The 7,126-nt window shown below is 45.2% G+C and overlaps 1 long non-coding RNA gene across 1 annotated transcript; it reads right to left on the minus strand.

Annotated features, from left to right (window-relative positions):
* Positions 1-695: 695 nt before the first annotated feature.
* On the minus strand, positions 696-6,305 carry LOC123255364. Its single transcript, XR_006506757.1, has 4 exons — positions 6,250-6,305; positions 3,109-3,195; positions 1,736-1,789; positions 696-741 (listed from the first exon to the last, which is right to left on the minus strand). It is a non-coding gene; the product is annotated as an uncharacterized LOC123255364 (long non-coding RNA).
* Between the last annotated feature and the right edge of the window lie 821 nt (positions 6,306-7,126).

Below are 7,126 nucleotides of genomic sequence, written 5' to 3' on the forward strand. Positions count from 1 at the left end.
TTCCTTCCTTCCTTCCTTCCTTCCTTCCTTCCTTCCTTCATCCTTTCTTTCCTTCCTTTCTTCCTTCCTTCCAAAAAATCTTTACCTTCTATCTTAGAATCAATACTATGTATTCCAAGGCAGAGAAGTGGTAAGAACTAGGTGACTGGGATTAAATGACTTGTCCAGTGTCACACAGCTAGGAAGTATTGGAGGCCAGATTTGGACCCAGGACCTCCTGTCTCTAGGCCTGAGCCGCCTAGCTGCCCCAAAGATAGTGTCATCATATAGTGACAGATTTTGGATCCAGCCAACCCGCCAAGGCAGGTGATTGACCAGGAATTTCCTGGTCTAGCCTGGGGGACAAAAGGCTCCCTTGAGGGAATTCTGGGTTCTTTTGGGAGCAGACTCCGGAGCTTCTAGAGATACTTCCTCCTGGGAATTCTAGAGGCTCCAGAGGTATCTACTAGGGAATTCTGGAATTCCCAGAGAGGCTCCAGAGAATATTCTGCTAGAGAATTCTTGAGTTCCCAGAGAAGCTCCTGGGAGGGAATTTTAGAGTTGCCAGGAATTCGAGTCTGTAGAAAGGACACTGAGGCCAACTAAGCTGAGTCGTCTTCTCACTGCTGCTGGTTCTTTCACAGCATCTCAAAGCATTTACGTTTTCAGGGGCTGAGAGTCCCAAGTAGGAAGTAACTGGTTAAATGGTGGACTCACCTTTGGGCCAATGGGTCCCTGTTCTCCGGGTGCTCCGATCTCCCCCTGTAACACAATCAAAGCAGAATGAAAGCCATGGATAGGTGGGTACCAGGATGCGGATTCTGCCCAGATGGGAGCTGCCAGAGGACTGACCCTAGCTGTGCCTGCCACTGGTGTTCTAGGGCACTATGGGGAGTATTTACCCCTGTAGACCTGGGTTTTATATGTAAGATTGGAAGGCAGGAGCTTCCTTCTCCACTCCCAATATTGGTAGATAGTAAGGGGGATTCTTTTAGGAAGGTTACATATGTCAAGAGGTACTTTCTGACTCTGGTACACACTGGCCATGTTATTCTGAGCAAGTCACTTAAGTTCTCAGTGTCCCAGGTGAGTCTTTAAGACCCCAAGATACCGAGAAGGTACATGGTGAGTTTTCTCACCACGAATCCTCTATATTAATAAATCATAGGTCTGGGCCAAAATTATTATTGTTAACATTGTTGTTATTCAGTCATCCCTGACTCTTTGTGACTCTATTTGGTATTTTCTTGGCAAAGATCCTAGAGTGGTTGGCCACTTCCTTCTCCAGCTCCTTTTACAGATGAGGAAACTGAGGCAAACAAGACTTGCCCAGGGTCACACTGCTACTAAGTGTCTGAGACCAGATTTGAACTCAGGAAGATGCGTGCTACTCACTGTACCTCCCAGCTGGTCCAAATGCCCCCATCCCAAAACACCAAATCCAAATCAACTCATAAAATAGTTAGTCAGTCTATGGCATGTACCAATGCAGTAAAAAACATGTTGATAAAACCCTTAGATTTCACAGTGTTTAATACCCATGACATCATTTTACCAACACAACAATCCTGCGAGGTCTGTAATCTTTGGTAAGTCATATAGAACCGCTTTAAGAGGGGACAGGCCCGGGGCCAGGGCCTTCATCATTGGCCTAGTTTTTAGGGGTAGCCAAGAGAGTTTGCACTCTCCATCCTGTGGCTGGAGCCCCTCAGATGACCGTCTAATGAGAGGTCCTACACATCAGAGCCCTCTGTACCTTATCTCCCTGCCTCCCAGGAGGCCCGGTCTGACCACTAGTGCCAGCTTCTCCCTGGAAAAAAATGAGAAGCAATATTATAAGGTGAGGAAGAATAGCTTGGGGTCCTAAGTAGGCTTAGGACTTCAAATTCTGGTCAGGGAAATTTTTTTATGTATAAATTTAGAATTATAAGCTCATAGATTTGGAGATATAAGAGACTTTAGAGCAGTGATTCCCAAAGTGGGCGCTACCGCCCCCTGGTGGGTGCTGCAGTGATCCAGGGAGTGGTGATGGCCACAGGTGCATTTATCTTTCCTATTAATTGCTATTAAAATAAAAAAAATTAATTTCTGGAGGGCTAAGTAATATTTTTTCTGGAAAGGGGGTGGTAGGCCAAAAAAGTTTGGGAACCACTGCTTTAGAGGCAGTCTAGTCCTAACCCTTTATTTCACTGATGAGGAAACTGAGGCCCAAAGCTGTTACAGTGACTTACGCAGAGTTACATGGCTAGTTAGTGATTGAGGTGGGATTTGAATCTAAGACTTCCTAGAGTGTTGAGCCATTTCCTTCTCCAGCTCATTTTACAGATGAGGAAACTGAGGTAAACGAGACTTGCCCAGGGTCACACTGCTACTAAGTGCCTTCTCTCTACTACTCAATTCTGTCTCACAGACATATTCTAGTTTTTCTGAGTTTGTCTTTCTTGCTATATCTTAAGTATCACAAATGCTTATCTCAACTGCATTGGCCTCAGCATCTGCCATATTGGTCTGGACAAAATCAACAATTCATAAATATTTGCTGAATGAATGAATGAGAAGAAAGAACCTGACAGTGGTGCCTGGAGGAGAGTGTATAGGTTTTATCTTGAGAAAAAAATTTTTTGGGGGGAGGTCATTTCCCATTTCTGGGCCTCAGCTTCCTCTTTTGTGAAATGAAAGAATTAGACCGGATGATGTCTAAAGTTCCTTCTGCTGACAGAACTGGACAATTCTCTAAAAGAAGAAACAATTATTTGAACTAGAAAAGCTCTCAGAGACACTGTATGTCCTGGGTTATAGGAACTAGTGAGAAAAGGACAGGGGAGGCTGAGGGAGGAAGGGGGAAGATTTGTCTCTTTAAAAGTGGAGCCATAGGGGCAGCTGGGTAGCTCAGTGGATTGAGAGTAAGACCTAGAGATGGGAGGTCCTAGGTTCAAACCCGGCCTCAGCCACTTCCCAGCTGTGTGACCCTGGGCAAGTCACTTGACCCCCATTGCCCACCCTTATCACTCTTCCACCTATGAGACAATACACCAAAGTACAAGGGTTTAAAAAAAAAAAAGTGGAGCCATGGACAAAGGCTTAGGGAAAACCCTTTCAGAGAGGGCTATTCTCCATGGGAAAACTCACCTTTGGTCCTGGTGGTCCTGGTATTCCTGGGGGCCCTGGTTCCCCTCGGCCTCCTCCAATGCCATTGCCTGAATCTCCTTTTTCTCCCTATTGAAGAGGGAGAATGATCATGGAACATCACAAGAGAATGAGGGAGCTGAGGATTTTGGATGAGTTGGAGGAGGAAAGGATGTGGGAAGAACAATGGGCTTAAGTCCACTGTCATGGATTCTCAAGCAGACAGGATTTGCATGCCTTAAAATATGAGGTTGGAGGGAGGAAAGATTTGAGAAAGCAATGAAACCACTCTAGAATGAAGAAACAGGGTTGGAGGACTCATCAGAAGGTGAGTCTAGAAATATTGGACCAAGAAGTGACCAAAAATTTATCTCTTTAAGCTTGGATAATACCTGTCCAGCCAGAGATTTGCCCACAATCCCTTTTGGCAGTTTCTCAGTTTTCTGACCATAACATTTATTTTGCTTGGAACCCTTTACTGCTCCCCTATTACCTCTCAGCCAAAATACAAATTTATCAATCTGGCATTTAATACCCTATACATATTGGATCCTGCCAACTTTTCCCTCTTTATTTAAAATTTCTCTCATTCATAAATTTCGTATTTCAAACTACTTGCTGTTCCACAATCTGAGACTCCTCTTTTCCATCTTTGGGCCTTCATACCATACTCAGTGGTTGGAGGGCTTTCCCTCCTTTCTCTGTGTGTTGAAATCTTTTTCTTCCTTCAATGCCCAGTTCAGTTACAACTTCAGTCATGACCCTTTCTTGATTCCTACAGTCCAAAGTAGTCTTTCCTCCCTCAGTCTTCCTCCAATCTCCTATCTGGATGGATTTCCTTTGCCCTGTCACATTCTACCCTGTGTTAGACTCATCTGTGCCCAAGTCCTGTCTCCCTTGTCAGAGAATAAGTTCCTCTCGGGCAAGAACTGTGTTGTTGTTCTTCTATTTCTTATTAGTTTAATTTAATATTTTACATCTCAGTCTTCAAGTCTTATGACATTTTCTCAATCCTCATCCAGTTTGACTTCTCTGCTGCATTTGACACTTGACCACCTTCTCTGTCTGGGTGTTCTCTCCTTGCTGGGTTTTCATGACACGTCTTTTTCCTAGTTCTCCCGCCTGTTGGACCTGTCCTTAGTTGCTTTTGTTGGCTTCTCATCCATATTAGGCTCTGTAACCATGGAAGTGCCCCAAGATTCTCTCTTGGCACCATTTCTCTTATTTCTCTTCAATCTCATCAGATTCTATGGGTTTAATGATCACCTCTTTGCTGCTAATTGTGTCTATCATCTATCCATCCATCAATCTATCCATCTATCATCTATATATCCAACTATCATCCATCCATCCATCCATCATCTATGCATCCATCTATTGTTGATCCATCCATCTATCCATCTATCATCCATCCATCCATCTATCATCCATCCATCCATCCATCACCTATCCATCCATCCATCTATCATCTATGTAGCCATCTATTATTGATCCATCTAGCTATCCATCTATCATCTATCTCTATATCAATATATACACATACACTTACATACATGTGCATGTTTACATGTATGTATACGTGTTTATCTATATCTATACCCCAGTCTTAGTCTCTCCCATAAACTTCAGTCCCACATCACCAATTGCCTACTGAACAAACTTAATACGTCCACAGCAGAACTCATTATCATCCCCCCCAAACTCTCTGCTTTTCTAAACTGTGCCATCCCACACAAAGACATAGATAGCTACTCTTCTAGCTTCCAAGATTCATACCCTTCAAGTCATCCTGGACTCCTCATTCTCCCTCAATCCACATATCTGATCAGTTGCCAAATCTTGCTATTTCCATCTTTGTACCGTCTTTAACTTCAGACTCTTTTTCTCAATTCATACCGTTACTATCTTCATTTAGGTTCTCATTGCCTCTTGCCCGGCTTATTGGAATAACCTCTTCCTGGGTTCTCCTGTCTTAAGCCTCCAGCTGCTCCATTCCATCCTGCACACAGCTACCAAAATGATTTTCCTTTAGCATAGATCGGACCCTAGCAAAAAGTGTGTGTGTGTGTGTGTGTGTGTGTGTGTGTGTGTGTGTGTGAGTGTGTGTGTGTGTGTGTGTGTGTGTATTCTTCTGTTTGGTTCTGAAAGTCCTCCACATCCCCATCCCAGCTTATCTTTCACACCTCATTATAAATCACTCTCCCTCCCAAAATCTTTGATCCATCCACACTGGCCACCTCTCTATTTCTTTTCTTTTCTTTTTTTTAAACCCTTAACTTCTGTGCATTGGCTCCTAGGTGAAAGAGTGGTAAGGGTGGGCAATGGGGGTCAAGTGACTTGCCCAGGGTCACACAGCTGGGAAGTGTCTGAGGCCAGATTTGAACCCAGGACCTCCCATCTCTAGGTCTGACTCTCCATCCACTGAGTTACCCAGCTGCCCCCCCCCACCTCTCTATTTCTCATTAATGACAGATCCTTTATTTTCTGTCTCTCTGACTTCTTTCTGACTGTCCACCTTGACTGAACACACTTGTCCTCACTTCCACCTCAGGGAATCCCCCTCTTTCTTTAGGGCTCAGCTCCAGGGGCGCCCCCTTCCCCGCTTGAGTCCTCCTTTTGTACTTGCTCAGTCTTTAATTCCTTTGGCTTCATTCTTTTTTGATTTACTCTCTCTGTCCTTGTATCTGCCTTTATTGTCTCTCCCCTAAGAATGTCAGCTCCTTCAGAACAGAGATTGTTTCCCTGATTATATTTGTATCCTTAGAATGCAGCGCAGTGCCTGGAGTACTTAAGTACACATTTAATAAATACTTGTTAATGATTAAATGACTTTTTCCCATTGTTGTATCCCTGGGGCCCAGGACAAGACTTGGCACACAGTATTTAATCAGAGCTTGTTGAATTAAATTGAATTGTCACAATTCTCTGCTCGATTCCCTGCTCGGTTGAATAGATTCTAGAATTAAGCCACCCTCCCAGCCCTCTTGACCTGGCAAAACACAAGCAGGAACGTCCAGGTCTCCTGTGGGGTGATGAGCAATCCATCAGTGAATCACCCAACCAGCATGCATTAGGTGCCTTCTTGCCGGCACTGAGCTGGACTTCCCATAAGAACCCATCCATGTTATAGAACCTGATACAGACCTTCTGGCCCAGGAATCCAGGCAGGCCAGGGGTGCCAGGACTTCCCTTCTCGCCCTGGAGGAGAAACGTAGGCAGGTTAGGAGGAGATCAAGGGAAGCCATGACTGTACCCAGAGATTCCTCCCGAAGGATGCTCTTCTTCCTCTCCAGAAGCCCCCTAAGGCCTCATCCTTTGACTTTAGCCTCCATTATTCTGCCTTTGAACCCTGGCTGCCCACTGTGCCACTCTACCGTGGGGATCCCAGACAGAACCAGCTTTGTCGTTTGGGATCCACCTGCCCGGGCGCTCAGCATGGGACACCGTTCATGCCCATCCTACCCATCCCTTGGCCCTTTTCTAAGTAAAGGTGGCACAATGGAAAGAGCATCGGACTCAGAAGGCCTAGATTCGAATCCTGCCTTGGGTCTCTGTGTGACCTTGGGGTGTCTTTGGCCCTCAGTTTCCTCATTTGTAAAATGCTCTTTTCTTTCCTTCTTTCCTATGATGCTATAACTCGCTCCAGTAAGTATCTAAGCTGGTATCATTTGAATTCAGGTGCTGGGATTCCCAGGGCAATGCCTTTTCCATCACACTCCCTCATCAAATGAAGGGGAGCTGATTTCCAGGCTGAGGCTCAGTTTTCTGGTCTGCCCCATTTACCCAACCTGTTATCAGCCCTGCCTCTGGTCTAGCTTTTGCTTCCACTTGAAGCCAAGCATGAAGGATCACCCCTCCTGGAGAATCTGGCCTCCTGTACACATCCGCCAGGAATGCCTCCCTGGACAAGGGCCCTTCTACTCACATCTCGGGGCTGAGAGAGAATGAATGGGGTCGTCATTGTCCTGTTAACTCCTCAGTGCCATATACAGTGGAGAAAGGAGAGGAACTGGGTTCAAGT

Source organism: Gracilinanus agilis, unplaced genomic scaffold, assembly GCF_016433145.1.
Source record: "Gracilinanus agilis isolate LMUSP501 unplaced genomic scaffold, AgileGrace unplaced_scaffold44736, whole genome shotgun sequence".
Lineage (NCBI taxonomy): Eukaryota > Metazoa > Chordata > Mammalia > Didelphimorphia > Didelphidae > Gracilinanus > Gracilinanus agilis.